Source organism: Lagenorhynchus albirostris, chromosome 19, assembly GCF_949774975.1.
Source record: "Lagenorhynchus albirostris chromosome 19, mLagAlb1.1, whole genome shotgun sequence".
NCBI classification, from domain to species: domain Eukaryota; kingdom Metazoa; phylum Chordata; class Mammalia; order Artiodactyla; family Delphinidae; genus Lagenorhynchus; species Lagenorhynchus albirostris.
In genome coordinates, this window is record NC_083113.1 from 5,875,930 (window position 1) to 5,895,659 (window position 19,730).

General features: G+C 42.3%; 1 non-coding gene across 1 annotated transcript; it reads right to left on the minus strand.

The window, feature by feature from the left end:
• Positions 1 to 18,913: 18,913 nt before the first annotated feature.
• On the minus strand, positions 18,914 to 19,020 carry LOC132510540 (U6 spliceosomal RNA). The gene has a single exon (XR_009537344.1). It is a non-coding gene; the product is annotated as a U6 spliceosomal RNA (small nuclear RNA).
• Between the last annotated feature and the right edge of the window lie 710 nt (positions 19,021 to 19,730).

The following is a 19,730-nucleotide window of genomic DNA, read 5'->3' on the forward strand; positions in this document are numbered from 1 at the left end:
ATAGAGGATACAATGGAGAAAACTTTAAAAAAAATTAAAATTAAATAAATAGCATTAGATGATGAAAACTCTAATTCAAAAAGATACATGTACCACAATGTTCACAGCAGCACTATTTACAATAGCCAGGACATGGAAGCAACCTAAGTGTCCATCGACAGATGAATGGATAAACAAGATGTGGCACATATATACAATGGAGTATTACTCAGCCATGAAAAAAAGAATGAAATAATGCCATTTGCAGCAACATGGATGGACCTGGAGATTATCATACTAAGTGAAGTAAGCCAGAGAAAGACAAATATCATATGATATCACTTATATGTGAAATCTAAAAAAGTGATACAAATGAACTTATTTACAAAAGAGAAGTAGACTCACAGACATAGAAAACAAACTTATGGCTACCAAAGGGGAAAGAGGGGAGGGAGGGATAAATTAGGAATTTGGGATTAACAGATACACACGACTAAATATAAAATAGATAAACAACAAGGACCTATTGTATAGCACAGGGAACGATATTCAATATGTTGTACCAACCTATAATGGAAAAGAATCTGAAAAAGAACCTGAATCACTTTGCTGTACACCTGAAACATAAATCAACTATATTTCAATTTTGAAATGTAAATGAATGGGGATATATTTTTATGTATAGCTGATTCACTTTGTTATAAAGCAGAAACTAACATACCATTGTAAAGCAATTATACTCCAATAAAGATGATAAAAAAAGTAAATGAGTAAATAAATAACATTGGATGGTTACCACATTTTTCTATACCTACTTTTTCCTGAATTTTCAGTATTCAGCTCTAATTGCTTTTGTAATTAAGAAACAAAATGCATTGTCAATTAATTTTTTCCTTAAAAACAAATACATAATTGGCCCATATCATCTATTTAATACTCCCCCATCCAAGTCAGAATAGAGCCACAACTGTGGACAACCCTCCTGCACATGTGCAAACACACACACACACAAATACAAACACATTTGCACATAAATGAAAACACACTTGTGTATTTACAACACACAGGCAAATACACAGCAATATACCCTCACATACTAACACACACTCTCACTTTCCATAACAAAATCACACTCATCCACACATTGAGAAGCACACACTCACATTTACACACTCTCACTGTTAAATGTACTCACTCATACTCACACATTCCCTTTCACACTCATAAAACCACATTCACAGTCAATATGCAAGTATGTATCTCAATAATGTGCTCATATATTGAAGCCAGGGGGGTGTATTATAAGGTAGTGGCTCAGGAGATTATGGAGGCTGAGAAATCCCAAGATCTGTGGTTGGCAATCTGAAGACCCAGAAGAGCCCACTGTGTAAGTAGCAACCTAAGCCCAAGTCTGAAGGCAGGAGAAAATCTATATCCTGGCCAAAAAGATAGAGCAAATTCTTCTTAACATTTTTGTTCTATTTGGAGGGATTGAATGAGGCCCACCAACACTGGGGAGGGCAATCTGCTTTACTAGGTCTACCCATTCAAATGTTAATCGCACCCAGATACACCCTCAAAGACACCCAGGAGGATAATGCTTAACCAAATATATGGGCACCCTGTGATGCAGGCAGGTTGGCCCATAAATGAACCATCACACCATTTAACAGAACTAGCAAATAAAACATGGAAAAGGTCCCTGGGTGTCCTGGGTATTACTACTTCCATAGTAAATAAGACCAAATCTTATAAGAGTAGGGAGGTGACCCCTCATACTTTCCTCTTCTTTTTTTTTTTGCGGTATGCAGGCCTCTCACTGTTGTGGCCTCTCCCGTTGCGGAGCACAGGCTCTGGACACGCAGGCTCAGCGGCCATGGCTCACGGGCCCAGCCGCTCCGCGGCATGTGGGATCTTTCCGGACCGGGGCATGAACCCGTGTCCCCTGCTGCCAGCAGGTGGACTCTCAACCACGGCGCCACCAGGGAAACCCCCTCTTCATTTTTTTACAGCTGCTGTCTTGCCACATTGCGAATAAGAGCTGTGTGATAATTCTTATATGTGGAATCTAAAATTTGACCCAAATGAACTTATCTACAAAACCCAAACAGACTCTGAGACATAGAGAACAGACTTCTGTTGCCCAGGGGGAATGGGGGAGTGAAGGTATGGATGGGGGTTAGCAGATGCAAACTATTATATAAAGAATGGATCAACAACAAGGTCCTATTATATAGCACAGGTAACTATATTCAATATCTTGTGATAAGGAAAAAATATGAAAAAGGTACATATATAAAATATATACAAAACTGAATCACTTTGCTGTACAGCAAAAATTATCACAACATTGCGAATCAACTATACTTGAATAAAATAATTTTTTCAAAAAAGCTGTGTGATAATAAAAGTAGGGTGGGTAGAAAGAGGTAGACCGGGTCCTTGATGACTTCCTTGGACAGCTGTCACATCCTGAACTGCAACCTCTAGATATCCTATTGTATGAAATAATAAACCTACTTATTCCTGTCACCATGTTCCAGGCAATCTTTCACTCACAAACAAAACCATAACTACCTGACAAAGCACACTATTGTTTTGTGTTGGGAGTCGAGTGCATTTAAGAGGGAATCTTGAAATATTTAAAATCAAGTGACTTAGAAACAGTGAATGAAAACCTTTCTCCAATGCATGTTCACCAACGCCAAAGCTCTTCAAACCTTGTCCTTCAGGGGGTTTTGGAGGCTTCGTTACATCGGCACGATTAATTAAATCATTGACCATCGGTGATTGAGTCAACCCTCAGCCCCACTCCCCTTGGAGGTCAGGGGTGGGACTAAAACTTCCAACCAATCACATGGTTGGTTCCCTGGCAACCAAGCCCAATCCTTGGGTGCTTTTCAATAGTCACCTCATTAACATAACAAATGATAACTTTGTAGCCACTTAGGAAATTCCAAGTGTTTTAGGAGCTCTGTGCCAGAAAAGGGAAATAAGACCAAATATATAATTTTATTATAAATCACAATATTATAGTGTCTCAGATATAACTACATGTTTACTTAGCCATAAGAGTTTATTTATTGTACTGACTTTGCTCTTTGCATTGACGAAATATAGTCAGTCTTTTATTCTTTTCTTCAATGTATATGTGTGGAGTATTTGCCGTCAGGAACTGTTTTAATCATTAGTGATCTAGCAGAAAACAAAACCTATTCTCTGGCCTCAAGTAGCTTTTTTCTATTGGTGTTATGGACTGAATGTGTCCTCCCAAAATTCATATGATGAAATCCTAACACTCAGCCTGATGTTATCAGGATCTGGAGTTTTTGAGAGGTGATTGGATCCTGAAGGAGGAGCCCTCATGGATGTGATTAGTGTCCTGATAAAAGAGACCCCAAAGAGCTTTCTCACCCAGTTCATATTGTGAAGACAGAGGGAGAAGAAGACCATCTATGAGCCAGGAAGAGGGCCCTCACCCAACATCGAATCTGCTGCTGCCTTGATCTAGAACCTATTATCTTCTAAAACTATCAGAAATAAATATTTAGTTTTTATGGTATTTTTATTATAGCAGCCTAAAAGGACTAAGATAACTGGGATAAGTAAGCACTAATTAAGTAAAAATACAATATGATGATGAGTCCAATGAAAGTGCATTTGTTAGGTTACAGCGGGTGAGGGGTGTGCTAATTTAAAACTGGGAGATTGGAATTGACATATATACACTAATATGTATAAAATGGATAACTAATAAAAACCTGCTGTAGAAAATAAATAAATAAAATAAAATAAAAACTGTTTGTGGAATGCCTGTGTGAAAAGGTGATAAATGAGCAAGACACGGAAATAAATGGAGCTGTTCATGCAGATGAAAGGGGACAAACAGAATTAGGCAGAGAAAATAGATGGAGAAAATTCCCGGGATTGATACATAGCTTGGTGAGGTGTGTGTTTCTACTGCACACATTTATAATTTGGGATTTCAGATTTTTTGTGTGTGTTTTCAGGATTTAAAAGTCAAGACCTATGTAAACTGATTGTGTATATTTTTGATCGTTGATGCTTTTAAAAATAAAAACCATAAAGAAAAAATTCCCTAGGAAGCTTTTTTTTTGTTTTGGCCACACTGCTTGGCTTGCAGAATCTCAGCTTCACGACCAGGGGATTGAACCCGGGCCATGGCAGGGAAAGCACCAAGTCCTGACCACTGGACCCCCAGGGTATTCCCTCTAGGAATTTTAAGATATAAGTAGAGGATACATAATCAAGACGCATTTGGGGTCCTCACAAAAAATTTCCTTTAGGACAAACTATTTACTTCCTGGGGTAGGGTAAATAATGAATGAATGGGAAGAAATTTAATGTCGTTTTCCAAAACTATCTGAGATGTGTAATTACTAACACTGCAAGTCCTTTTTAGAATACACCCTTTTCCTGTAGTCCCCACAGTAGCCACCAAGGGGAACATTGTTATTTTCACTTATGAGTGAGTATTGAGTAAAATTAATGAGTTTAAAAAATGTTTTAATCTGCAATTTTCACCACTCTATACCTTCAAGGTTGATGTCACAAAGGAAAATATTTTAACATTTAATAAAATTTTGTAGTTTCAACCAAATTGCAACATACTCCCTCATCTCCATACTCTCCTTGTTTTGAATCCAGGACCTACTGGCTCTGAATGAATTCTGGGTTACTCTTCCAGTTGAGACCAATTTCGTGTCATCCTTGCTTAATATTTGACCCTAAAATGGACTTGTCGGTGTTCTTCTATTTCCCAAATTTTATAATCACACACACACACACACACACACACACACACACACACACACACGATAAAACATAAATCTACATCAAAAGTAGCAATTTTTTTCTGTATACAGCCAAATAATAACTATTTCAGTCTTTGTAAACTACTTTGCCTTTGTCAGACCAACAATGTGTAAACGAATAGATGTAACTGGGTTCCAGTGTAACTTTATTAAAAAACAGAAGAACGAAAAAACAAAGGGTGGAGGGATTGAATGAAAATCCAAGGCTTCATCTCTCCACAAAAGCAACTGATGGGGGAACTTCCCTGGTGGTCCAGTGAGTAAGACTCAGCACTCCCAATGCAGGGGGCCAGGGTTCAATCCCTGATCAGGGAACTAGAGCCTGCATGCCACAACTATAAATAAATAAAATATTAAAAAATTGATGAATCAACTGTACTTCAATTAAAAAAAAAACAGCAACTGATGAGCTGGTGAAAACTATCAGAGTCAACTTTTGCAGAACTCTTCAACAATTAAAAAAATTACAGCCAGGGGAAGCCTTCATGTAGGGAGAAGATACTGCTTTGCCGTGAGAGACTACTGGGGTGCATCAAAATGCCTGCTTTCTATCACCAACATTCCATATGAATGGCAGTCATGGGGATGCCAGCACACACTCCTAATGCATATTGCTTTTGCCAGGAGGAGTTACACTGTCCTCCTCACAACCAATTGCACTTTAGTGTTTTGATCTATCTGCCTGAGGGACAGGGGGAAGGGTTTGCCTTTGCTTCACTAGAATCAGGGCATTCTCAGGACTTGGACAGCTTCCCAGGCAGCTTTTGCTACAAGCATTTAAAGGTGTAAGTATTAGCTTCAGCAGCATGGGGCAAGGGACAACCATAGGGGCAAGAAAAAAACAGACCAAAAAGCCTGGAAAGGAGCAGGTTGGTTTAAATGTTAACCACATCTGGAAAATACCCTCACTACAATATCTCAGCTAGGCACCATAGTCTAGCATAGCCTAGCAAGTTGACACATAAAGTCAGCCGTCACAGGGGAGAATCTGATTTTCAGTGTTAGCACATTAGAATATTCAAAGGTACGGTTTTCCACCCAAACAAATAAAACATACAAAGTAATAAAAAAAATTTTTTAACAGAAAAAGCATGGACCATTCATAGAAAAAGAAGGAAGAGAAAGAGGAGGAAATAAATTAACAAAAATTCTCTCTGAAGAAGCCCAGAATTTGGACTTGCTGGACAAAGACCCCTTTCAAGATTTGCCACTTTTTTTTTTAACATCTCTATTGGAGTATAATTGCTTTACAGTGTTGTGTTAGTTTCTGCTGTATAACAAAGTGAGTCAGCTATATATATACATATATCCCCATATCCCCTCCCTCTTGTGTCTCCCTCCCACCCTCCCTATCCCACCCCTCTAGGTGGTCACAAAGCACTGCACTGATTTCCCTGTGCTATGCCGCTGCTTCCCACTAGCTATTTTATATTTGGTAGTGTAGATATGTCCGTGCCACTCTCTCACTTCGTCCCAGCTTACCCTTCCCCCTCCCTGTGTCCTCAGGTCCATTCTGTACGTCTGCGTCTTTATTCCTGTTCTGTTCAAACTTTTAAGATTTTGATAGACAGGTACGGAGATCTACTCATCTTGTGGCCGCCCAAGACAAGCCTTGTACGTCAGTTTCCTTGCTTATTAAACCTGCCACCTACCAACCTGGACGCATCAGCTTCTTTCTTCGGTCTCTCCTCACCCCTCCTGGTACAGTGGCCCGTTTCAGGTTTCACCCAGGAAGCACCAGACGTTGCAAACCAACACATGGTGTGTTGTCTCTCTCTACACTGGGAATCACAGCTTCAGAAAGATGGAAGCACATAAAGTGTGTAAAACACTTAGTTCAACTCCCAACACAGACCAAGCCTTAGCAGCAAGAAGAATGTTGTTGAAACCATGGGTAATCATTAGTTAAATCCATTTCACCGGTAACCCACCTTCACTAATCAAGGTCGTTTTAATTGTTGCTACAAAGACCTGTGTGTCCTCCAAGCAGCATGTATAGCCTGAACAATAAGTTAGCCCAACTTATTTTCCAGGAACGTGGAGTCAGCTGTATCTATTTCGAGCTGAGCCAGTTAAGTCTGGTTAGGACCCACGACCCTGCAACTGGACATGCACAAGTGTCCACTCAGTGACCTTTTGGTGTCTGAGAGAAGAAAACTCCACCCCCAGATTGTGCTGTGTCTCCATTTTTGAACGTGCAGAAGCCTGCACAGAACGATGATTACTGCACCTTTTTCCAATCACATTTCCCCGAGCTCCCCACACCCCCCATGCCTCAGACCAACCTGCTTCTTTATTCTTTGCCCCTAAAATACCTCAAACCGCTTTCCTTTCCGGGAGGCAGATCTGAGACTTGTTTTCCCGTCTCCTCGCTTGGCGACCTTGTGGATAAACCCTCTCTTTGCTGCAAACCTTGACATCTCAGGGTTTTGGCTTGCTGTGTGTTGGGCAAAAGGAACCTGGTTCAAAAACATTGTCACCTTATCATAAATAAATGTGCTAATGTCCTTAAATTAATACAGTGTCCTTAAATACATACAGTATTTATCCATACTGTGGAAAAAAATCAAATATCAATTGTATATATTTTAATAGTTATTCACATGTATAAACAAAAAATTTTAAATATAGAAAAGGGGGACAAATAGCCTTCAAATTGATTTACTCCCAGGTTTGTCAAATTGACTCAGCTGGAAAACCGAGGTAAATAACCTCAGATGGTGGAAATTTTGCTACAGAAAAACACCAAATGCATACCAAGTGGGTCTTTGATTAAAGATTCCAGGATGAGTTTTTCCTTTCTTTTTTTTTTTTTTTTTTGGCTATGTTGTGTGGCATGTGGGATGTGGGATCTTAGTTCCTCGACCAGGGATCGAACCCATGCCCCCTGCAGTGGAAGCACAGAGTCCTAACCATTGGACCACCGGGGAAGTCCCAGGATGAGTTTTTCTTAGTGCTTGTCTCTAGATTATCTGCATCAAGAACACCCAGGACATTAATTCAAGTCATAGGTTCCTGGACCAACCCAATGACAATTTCTTGTAGAATCCGAATTTTCTGTTTATCAAAGCATCACTGGTGATTGTAGGGCTCTTGATTCCAACTGCTGTCACTTTTCTCCAGCTTGCTAAGCTGGGCTGGAAGCAGGGGAGCTCAGAAGACTCACTGAGACTCTGAAGCTGACATCAATATCATATTGTTATTCTGCAGTGCTTAGTGGGTGTCTTAGGGGTGTTATTTCTGCTTCCAAGGAATCCTCTTTGCAGCAACCTGGGTACTCAACGTTGAAGAAACAGCACTAGTGTGATATATATATATATTGAAAACGGGAGAGGATGGGTTAGTGGGGCATTATCTTTGCCCTCTCCTTCCAGAGAGGATGCAGGTTATACATAAGTGCAGAGTGTTTCACAATCCTTATGTCCACTTAAATAAAGAAAAACCCAGGACTTCCCTGGTGGCGATATGTCCCCATATCTCCTCCCTCTTGCGTCTCCCTCCCACCCTCCCTATTCCACCCCTCTAGGTGGTCACAAAGCCCAAATCTGATCTCCCTGTGCTATGCGGCTGCTTCCCACTAGCTATTTTACATTTGGTAGTGCATATATGTCCATGCCACTCTCTCGCTTCGTCCCAGCTGCCCCTTCCCCTTCCCCTTGTCCTCAAGTCCATTCTCTATGTCTGCGTCTTTATTCCCGTCCTGTCCCTAGGTTCTTGAAAACCTTTTTTTTCTTTTTTTTAGATTCCATGTATATGTGTTAGCATACGGTATTTGTTTTTCTCTTTCTGACTTACTTCACTCTGTATGACAGACTCTAGGGCCATCCACCTCACTACAAATAACTGTTTCATTTCTTTTTATGGCTGAGTATATTCCATTGTATATATGTGCCACATCTTTATCCATTCATCTGTCGATGGACACTTAGGTTGCTTCCATGTCCTGGCTATTGTAAATAGAGCGGTAATGAACACTGTGGTACATGACTCTTTTTGAATTATGGTTTTCTCAGGGCATATGCCCAGTAGTGGGATTGCTGGGTCATATGGTAGTTCTATTTTTAGTTTTTTTAAGGAACCTCCCTACTGTTCTCCATGTGGCTGTGTCAATTTCCATGCCCACCAGCAGTGCAAGAGGGTTCCCTTTTCTCCACACTCTCTCCAGCATTTATTGTTTGTAGATTTTTTTGATGATGGCCATTCTAACTGGTGTGAGGTGGTACCTCATTGTAGTTTTTGTTTTTTTTTTTTTTTTTTTGCATTACGCGGGCCTCTTACTGGGTGGCCTCTCCCGTTGCGGAGCACAGGCTCCGGACGCGCAGGCTCAGTGGCCATGGCTCACGGGCCCAGCCGCTCCGCGGCATGTGGGATCCTCCCAGACCAGGGCACGAACCCGTGTCCCCTGCATCGGCAGGCGGACTCTCAACCACTGTGCCACCAGGGAAGCCCCCGTCATTGTAGTTTTGATTTGCATTTCTCTAATGATTAGTGATGTTGAGAGTCCTTTCATGTGTTTGTTGGCAATCTGAATATACATATTTTTAATTGTCTCATACCATGTCTCAAACCAAACCCAATAAATAAATATCTCTGGGGGCAGGCACAAGTCATTATACTTTTTAAAACTCACCATGTGATTCTGATGTGCAAATTCAGATACAGCTTATTTTCGTGCTTATCAACCTACATAATTATGCTTGTCACACTTCAACCTAAATATGAAACACCTGGAATTGTCACTCAGCACCAAGATACTGGTTCAAGAGGGCTGGCTTATGCCTGAGAACTTGTATTCCTTACAAGCTACAGGGCCCTGGATTTCACTGTAGGTACCAAGGTCCTCTTTACTCAGGTCAGTAAAATTTGATGAAAAAAATAAAGAAAATTGACCTGAGGTGATAAGGAAAAATCAACACACCTGCAATATATGTTCTATTTCAGAGAAGTCTATTAATATTGAAAGAAATCGATCAAACATAACATTGCAATGGTTTTTGATAACAAACTGTCCAGATTAAGAAAATAGTTCCCATTAACCAAGGTGAAGAGAATTTCTACTGAAACTCTTCCCCAGCGTCAAAAATTCTACACACAGGAAACATTGTTTAAAAAGTGCTGACCTTTTCCAAAATCATAAAAAGGCCTTTTGTCCAGTTACCCAAATTTCATTTATTCACCCACACAGATGAATTTCATAGCACTCTACTGACATTACAGTGTAACACGGTTTCCTTGTATTGACTCCGTTTCTTATACACGTAACTGACAAAGGACTACATATGACAACTTCACAAGCTCCATTTTAAATACAACATGAATTTACAAAATTTAAAGGCAGTGTTTGTCCCTTAGTCCCTAGTCGTATTTGGAGTTCCAGAAGTTGCACCGGTACCACGTGGGGAAGTGCTGCTTCACCAGACACAGGTGCTCCTACATCTTTCCCATCCTCAGTCTTTCAGTCTCGTCCAATCACATGAGACTTGAGGTTGGGCCTCCTTCCATGGCGGTGGGGAGGGGGACGGTCACACAGTCAATGGGAGGAAGAGACCAGGACACTTATTAGGACTGAAGAACCTGTCCCTCAGACTCCTCTATGACGTGAGGGCTCCGACGAACAAGTGTAGACTTCTTGAGGAAGATGAGAGCACTTGAGATTCAGAGCTCGGCCATTGCTTATCCAGTCTCATAAAGACAGTTCTGTCCAGCTGGCCTGAAACATTCATGGTGGGTGTTGGGGACACTGCAAATCTCGACTGGGCTCAGGCAACGTGAGTCGGATAGAGTCTGCAGGTCAAAGGTGGACATCAGGGGACTTCCCTGGCGGTCCATAAGACTCTGTGCCTCCACTTCAGGGGGTGCAGGTTTGATCCCTGGTTGGGGAACTAAGATCCCACAGGCCATACTGCACGGCCAGAAAAAAAAAAAAAAGCTGGGCATCAGGGCTGGTGTCTTCCTGGTCACGTGGGGTTGCTTGCTAGGATCCAAGTCCAGGTGTACGAGGGGAAGCTGAAGAGCTTGTCAGCCCCAGACCAGGTCACTGAGAAGTGGGCTGGGAGCTGTAGGATAGGCTGAGTCTTGCTCTTTTGTGGAGAATTCTGGCAAGTCTGGAGGGGATCTGAGATGACCTCTCAAATCATGCCTTGATGCTACATTCACAGTTCTGGCCACACTGTTGTGTGGAAGGTTGTGGGCTGGGCTTCGAATCCCCATCAGGACAGTTGACCTGTGCCTGGAGGTCACAGACACAACCCAGGGCGAGTGTTTTCCTGTTAGACTGCAGAACGTCACAGGAGACACCATCAGGCCTGCTGGCTGTCAACTTGTCCACGAAAGATGCATCCCGGCAGAAGCTCTTTAGAACTTGGAGCAAGGCACTGGAATCCACCTCATGTCTTGGGTCCACAAGCACTCAGTTCAGGGGCTTTCTTTTTTTTTTTTTTTTGCGGTACATGGGCCTCTCACCGCAGCATGTGGGATCCTCCCGGACCGGGGCACGAACCCATGTCCCCTGCATCGGCAGGCGGATTCTCAGCCACTGCGCCACCAGGGAAGCCCGGGGGCTTTCTTGAGAGACTGTGTAGGGCAGAATCACCTCCTATTAAGGTTCTTGACTGGTGGCTGACCTGTGAGAACAGGACCCAGGACAGATCTCCTCCTGGACGTTTGGACAGGCACTGGCCGGGTGGGATGCTGTGGGAGGAAATTCATTTAGACACTTCAGGAGCCAGAATTATCAAACTGCATGCAATACAGGGCTGACAGTTTCAACCACATCATAATAGAAAACAGGAAAATCATAAGCAACTTAGGACAAAGGGAAACTGGCAGACTAATAGGCAGAAAATAACCAATATACGCTAGGATTCTTTTCTGTATCAGGAGGAAGAGGAACAACCCAATAGAAATAGACAACACATGCAAAATTAAATTTCACAAAGGCACGCAAATGATCATTACACATTTGCAGAGATACCCACCTCAGAGGTGGTCAAGAGAAAAAATTACAGTACGAATCTGAGTTTTTTGCCTATCAGATATGGTATGAAAACTTTCCTCATATTGCCTGTTGTTGAGGTCAAGGGTAAAAACATTTTCCTGTGCAGTGTGGAGAATATCAACAGCAACTATCCTTTTGAGGACAATTGATTAAATGACAATTAAAGGACAATTGTTAAATGATCCCTTGTCTTGACATGAAGCCAGAGAAGGAAGCTGATAAAACAGTTCACACACACACACACAAAAACCACTTCACACATGCGCTGAAAGGCTTCCACTAGCATTTGCTGGCCTACTTGCACTAAATAGGAAAAAAATTCAAATAAAAAAAATGGACAAAAATAAAATGGGACCAGAATTTTGGATTACCTGACCCATAGAGAAAAAAAAAAGGAATATGTAAAACACAGGAAAAAATTAGAATATGAGAAATACAGGGAGAAAAGTAACAGGACTCCTAGCATCCAGCCTGGGTTTAACATAATCCTGCACACATGAGGGCCATAGGACTGAAGCACAATGGGGATGGAGGGGAGAAACAGCAGGGGAGCAGGGGCAGGACTCACCCTCACAAAGGCACACGATTCCACGGGTTCCTTCCAGGGTCTCTGCCTCTTCTCTTGGCGTCTCTCGGGACACGTCTGTGGTAGAGGATTTCTCTGCCGCCCCTCTTGCCTGCAGAACAGTTCATCTTAAGTGTCTGGATGCCCTCACCAGTGACTGGGAACCAAGAAGACGGTGGGAACCCAGTCCTAGCCCTTGTTTGGGGGTGAAGGAGGCATCCGAGACCCTGTGACCTTTGTAAAGGCAAGTCCTTCCCTGACTTCAGAGGCAGCCCTCACTTCCGGGAAGCACCTCCTTCCCTACCGTGGTTTCATCATTGAATACTTTCAGGTGGTTCTCTGCCTGCCATGTGCATCATTCCAAGGGAGTTTCCGGCCCCTCCCACTTCACGATTCTCAGGACTAGACTGAGCTCTGAGTGTGCAGTCCTGGAAGGCACAAAGCTCTCGAACGCTGCTCTTGAGTCTCCCCGTCTGCACCTGAGAGATCTATATAGAAAGAGTAGAGGGGCAAGACCGTCTCCCTTGATACCACTGTCCCCCAACTCATTCTGACCCTGTGGTTCCTCACCTCAGTTCTGGTTCCTTCTCTCTGGCAGCCGTGTTGACGGACCCTGGAGTCCGGAGGTCCTGGGGGTTCGTGGGTGTCAGATTCTCCTTCTTATTGGAGCCCAAAGGCTGGGGAGCAAGGGCCCCACCCCAGGACTTCATGGGGCACCACTTGCTGATGGCCAAGTGTCCAAAGGCTCCACAGTTCCTGCATTTCACCTGGGGGTGGAGGAGGAGGGTGGGGTCAACAGAAACCACAGGCAAGTTTCTTTCTTGTTTTAAAAATTAATTAATTTGGGGCTTCCCTGGTGGCACAGTGGTTGAGAATCTGCCTGCCAATGCAGGGGAAACGGGTTCGAGCCCTGGTCTGGGAAGATCCCACATGCCGCGGAGCAACTGGGCCTGTGAGCCACAACTGCTGAGCCTGCGCATCTGGAGCTTGTGCTCCGCAACAAGAGAGGCCGCGATAGTGAGAGGCCCGCACACCGTGATGAAGAGTGGCCCCCGCTTGCCACAACTAGAGAAAGCCCTCGCACAGAAATGAAGACCCAACACTGCAAAAATAAATTAATTAATTAATAAACTCCTACCCCTAACATCTAAAAAATAAATAAATAAAATTATTTTTTAAAAATTTATTTATTTATTTATTTTATGGTCGTTTATTTTTTAGGCCATGCTGTGGGCATGTGGGATGTTAGTTCGCCGACCAGGGATCGAACCTGCACCCCCTGCGTTGGAAGCACGGAGTCTTAACCACTGGACCACCAGGGTAGTCCCTGCAGGCAAGTTTCAAAGGTTAACACAGTTGACTCTTCAATGATGTGGGTTGGAACTGGGCAGGTCCACTTACACTCAGATATTTTTCATAAACCTGGACTAAAGTACTACACCATCCAGAGTTGGTTGAATCCTCGGGTGGGGAACTTCAGGTACAAAGGGCCAGAGGGCTGGCTATAAACTTATACGTGGATTTTCCACTGACTAGGGTTTGCTGCCCCTAACCCCTTTGTTGTTCCAGAGTCACCTGCATAAGGACAGATTTTTGAAGTTGGATAGCGGTTTGGGATACAGGACATGGATTAGAACTGCCAGGACATTCGAGATACTATGGTGCTGCCCATGGAGCATTTTCGAGAGAGATCAAGGAGAAGAGAATTTAGTATCTAAAGGTGATGAAAATGAGCCAGATTTGTGCACTGGACAGACACCAAGCTTGACATTGAACAGGGACACTGTTCAATGTCAAGACACTGAACAGGGAATAAGGTAGCTCCTCAGAGGAGCCGACGGGCCAATCACCCAGGTGAGGATACTACAAACCGGGCCAGCCTGACTTGGATAAGTAAGAACATCTGTCATAAGGCACAGGCGTTTCCAAGTTCCCTGGTGGACCCGTGGTTAGGGCTCGACACTTTCACTGCCATGGGCGGGGCTTGATTCCCTAGTCGGGGAACAAAGATCCCGCAAGCGTTTCCATGGTAAAAACCACTCTCTGGGTTTCCCTGGTGGCGCAGTGGTTAAGAATCTGCCTGCCAATATAGGGGACACGGGTTCAAGCCCCGGTCCAGGAATATCCCACATGCTGTGGAGCAGCTAAGTCCGTGTGCCACAACTACTGAGCCTGCACTCTAAAGCCCGCGAGCCACATGCCACAACTACTGAAGCCATGTGCCTAGAGCCCATGCACTGCAACAAGAGAAGACCACACACCACAACAAAGAGTAGCCTTGCTCGCCACAACTAGAGAAAAGCCCACGTGTAGCCACGAAGACCCAACGCAGCCAAAAATAAAAAATAAATTAATAAAATAACATAAATTAATTTTTTAAGTTAATTAAAAAAAAACCACTCTCTGGGATCCATGCAGACACCCTGGTTCTTGAAATATCCAAGCCTCCAATTACCTTGGTACCCTTCTCTCCTGAGAAGGGAGTCTTCTGCCCCACTGGTCCCCTCTGTAGCATCTTCACATTCTGGGCTGTAGCGGGTCTTTGGGGCGGATTGTGAATGTTGTGACCTTTTATCTGCCTCATGTCCTTGGGCTTCTGGTCATTCTTCCTCGGGAATTGACTGTTCAGTTTTCTAGACACAAGAAAAAAATAAAAAATAGTATGTAGACACAGAGACAGAAGCCCATCATACCCCTACTTCTGAATGAATGTGGGGGCTCACTGACCACTAAGTCATTCCCACTATGAGTTGGTCTCTCCTCAGGAAGTGATGTCCCATTCTGGGAAATCTGTGACCTTTTTCCATCATTACTAACTCCCAGAGCAGGACACTGCCTGTGATAAGACCCCTAGATGAACAAACAGTGAAATTAGATTTGCAACCTGGAATGCCTGGCTTTGGTGAGTTGGCTGTGCTCAGGGCTTCTCATAATGTTTCTCCCTGAGAATTTCAGTGTAAACTTGGGCCTGTGTTTTGGGTTTTTAGACAGGCCCTCCCTCCAACATTTAAGCATCTATCAATATTTATTGAAGCCAATGCACAGGCAGACAACAACTATGGATTTTTTTCCCACATATTTTCAGGAAACTCACAATTTTCGCAGAACAGCTTCTTCCTGAGAAAACCTGTCAGTTCTTCTAACAAAGCTTGGCAAAGATTTGATAGTAAGTTAATGAACACCTGTGAAATTTCAGACATGACCCCTGAACCATATGCCTGTGTTCAACAGAGGCTTGCACAAAGCCACAGAGGAACAAGCAATCTGAGGATGCTTGTGCAAGCTCACATATATGTGCAAATTCACACCAGGCAACTCACAAATAAAAGCCTGTGTTATGCTGAGGGATACACAAGTCAAAATTCTATCCCAGCAGAAATCTACAACGCACACCTGTGCCCTGTTGGAAACCCTCCAGGCTCTACCCCATCACTGCCTGACATTTGACCTACCTCTCCTCTTGGACTCCAGGTCTTCCGGAAGCTCTGTGAGGCTGGACCACTGAAGGATGACATTTCTTAATCGGGACACAGCGGGCACTTGGATCCTCTCCCGGCAACAGAGGAAACCGTAGCAGAACCTCCACAGCAGCATCAACTACCCACTTCTCTGTCATCAAGTTGATCTGATGGAGAATCAAGACACAACCAGAGTTCTGAACACAGGAAGAAGACTTGAGATTACAGAAGATTAAAACTCCCAGTTTCTTGAGTTCTTTAATGTAATGCTAATTGGAGTGGAAAAGTTCTTTCCTCCAATCCCCCAATGAGTTTGCTTGTGACCTCCAAGGGGCAGGCGGCAAGGAGTGAAATCAGAGTGTTGAGGGAATGCTGGTGATCCCCAGGTGGGAACTGAGGTGCCACAGCTGTTGCATATGTCCTGTCCATCTAATCATTGCATGTCCATTTTCATTGGCCAATGCCCATGCACCCATGTTTTTGTTTTGTTTTGTTTTTCTTTCTTTCTTTCTCTCTCTCTCTCTCTCTTTCTTTCTTTCTTTTTTTTTTTTTTGCTGAACTTATAATTACAGTTTTATAATAAAGGATACACATAGGGTGAGGTCTGGGAGGTTTCCAAACACAGCTTCCATGTCCTTGACACAGAGAATCAGGACACGTCCGTCTCCTAGCACATCAATGTGTTCACCAGCCAGGAAGCTCACACAAACATCAGTATCCAGAATTTTCAGTTTCATTGATTGACTTATTGGCCGTGTGGTTGAACTAAATCTCCAACCACCCTTTGCTTTGTGCACCCATGTTGTTAACCACTGAATTTCACCCCTGGGCACAGGAGAACCTGCCTGAGCACTGATACCAGACCAGGAGGCCACCTCATCCCTCTACATCTCATTTGCCCAACCTAACATCTCCCACACTTACATCTCTTTGTGGAATCCCAACCTTCTTTAAGAACGCTTTGCCCTGTTCCATTGAAAGTTTGCTGGGGTCCATTGCTGCCAGTACTACCCCAAGGATTCTTTTTCTCTGTGGAGAGTAGAAAAGGAAACCATTGAATTTTGTACATCCCTGGAACACATACAGGATGCAGTCAAGTCCCATCCCTCTTCTCTGCCCACCATCTCAACTACTACCTTTTATTCAAAGTACATGTACATATTCTTCTACTAGGAACAGAGTACCAATTAATGAAAAATAAGCTGATACAATTTACAATAACCAAGACTTGGACACAGCCTAAATGTCTGTCAACTGATGAAAGGATAAAGAAGACGTGATATATATATATATATAATGGAATACTATTCAGCCAAAATTATATATTATATATATATTATATATTATATATTTATATATTATATAATTATTAATTGTATAATTATTATAATATATAATTATACAATTATATTATATAATAATTATATAATTATTAATATTATATATATTATATATATAAAATGGAATACTATTCAGCCAAAAAGAATAAAATAATGCCATTTGCAGCAACATGGATGAGCCTAGAGATGATCATACTAAGTGAAGTAAGGTCAGAAAGAGAAAGATAAATACCATATGATATCACTTCTATGTGGAATCTAAAATATGACATAAATGAACTTATCTATGAAACAGAAACAGACTCACAGAAATAGAGAACAGATTTGTGGTGGCCAAGGGGGAGGTAGGGTGGGGGAGGGATGGATTGGGAGTTTGGGATTAACAAATGCAAACTATTATATAAAGAACGAATAAACAACAAGGCCCTACTATATACTAAAGGGAACTATATTCAATATCCCATAATAAATCATAATGGAAAAGAATATGGAAAAGAATATATACAAACTGAATCACTTTGCTCTATACCAGAAACTAACACATTGTAAATCACTATACTTCAATAAAATAATTTTTTAAAAATAAGGTGATAAAATTTTTTTTAAGTTTCTCCACTATATCCATGAAAATTCAATTAACAATCAAGCTAGGAAGAAAAAAAGAGTACTTTATTCGAACCAAACTGAGGATGATAAGCCAGGAGACAGACTCTCAGAAGCTCTGAGAACGTTCCTCTGGTCAGGAGTTAGAGGTGCAGTTTTATACTTTTCAAGACAATGAATTATGTATCATATGGACAGGTTAACATTATACCTGAATGTCATCAGAGATATTTTGGTTAGGTATGCACGGACAGAGTGAACTTTTAGGTCAATAACATCCCATGTACAGGATGAAAAAGAAATATTAATCTTAAAAATTACAATGCTGGGGCTGCCCTGGTGGCACAGTGGTTGAGAGTCCGCCTGCGGATGCAGGGTACACGGGTTCGTTCCCCGGTCCGGGAAGATCCCACATGCCGCGGAGCGGCTGGGCCCGTGAGCCATGGCCGCTGAGCCTGCGCGTCCGGAGCCTGTGCTCCGCAACAGGAGAGGCTGAAAAAAAAAAAAATTACAATGCTGGCATCTGAAGAAAGGGACAATTTTTCTCAAAGTTTGACTATATCCTCCTGCCTTGAGAAGTTCCGGTTAATGTATAATGTGGGTGTAAATTGCACATTTGGAAAGGAAGGCCTGTCCCATTCAAATGGGGACATGTGGAGGAATATTATGTGTGTTTCAATTCTGACTTAGATCGACTATCTTGCCATAGAGAAATTTCTGATTTTTCCCCCTCAACTACTTAACATATTATACTTAATAAATGCACATTCCATATTTAGAGACCTTATATTATATACCAGAAAATACTTGGAAAAAGTATTCAGGTAATAGCTCTCAAAGAAAATTCAAGATATTTTACAATCTAGAGTTCCCCTTTGTCCATTTTAACAAAATTAAATATAACTACTTTTTTACATTTCTTAATAACATTAAGTTTTTTTTTTACTGCTTTTTAATCTCTGATTCATAAAAAATCAGTTTTCTTTTTTATTCTGATTCATGGCTTCTAAACCAATTATTGCACCGTGTTATGTCAAGACTATACTTTTTATATAGGATTTAGAAACCATCTACAAAAGCAGTTATTTTGCTCTATGCACAAAATGTAAGTCACTTTCAAATCCTCTCCATTGTATAAAAATATGGAACACTTCATGAATTTGCGTGGCATCCTTGCGCAGGGGCCATGCTAATCTTCTCTGTATCGTTCCAATTTTAGTATATGTGCTGCCGAAGCAAGCACTAAGTGTTTTGGTTTTTTGGGGTTTTATTTGCGGTACGTGGGCCTCTTACTGTTGTGGCTTCTCCCATTGCAGAGCACAGGCTCCGGACGCGCAGGCTCAGCGGCCATGGCTCACGGGCCCAGCCGCTCCGCGGCATGTGGGATTTTCCCAGACCGGGGCACGAACCCGTGTCCCCTGCATCGGCAGGCGGACTCTCAATCACTGCACCACCAGGGAAGCCGGCAAGCACTAAGTACTTTTTAAAATGTGAAATACACTGCCACAGATCGCTGAAATCAAATTCCTTAAAATCAGAAATGAAATTCAAATGGAAATCATAAAGAAGAAAAAACAGGTAAACCATTTTGGGTCAAAACTTAGGAGCAGGACAAAATCTGACTTCAGGGGAAATTCTTTAGTCTAAATGGACACGTTATAAACAAACAAAAAACAAAAAAATTATCCAAAGTGTTCTGGGTTTGTTGTTGTTGTTGTTTGGTTTTGTTTTTGACCACACCACACGGCATGCGGGATCTTAGCTCCCCAAACAGGGATCTGACCCGGGCCCACTGCATTGGAAGCGTGGAGTCCTAACCACTGGACGGCCGGAGAATTACCAAAGTGTTTATCTTAAGAAAACGAGGACAGAAAAAAAATTACAGAAGGTAAAATAAATAAATAAATAACGGGGAATTGGCTAACTAAAAGTTAAACAGGTTCTAATGGAAAT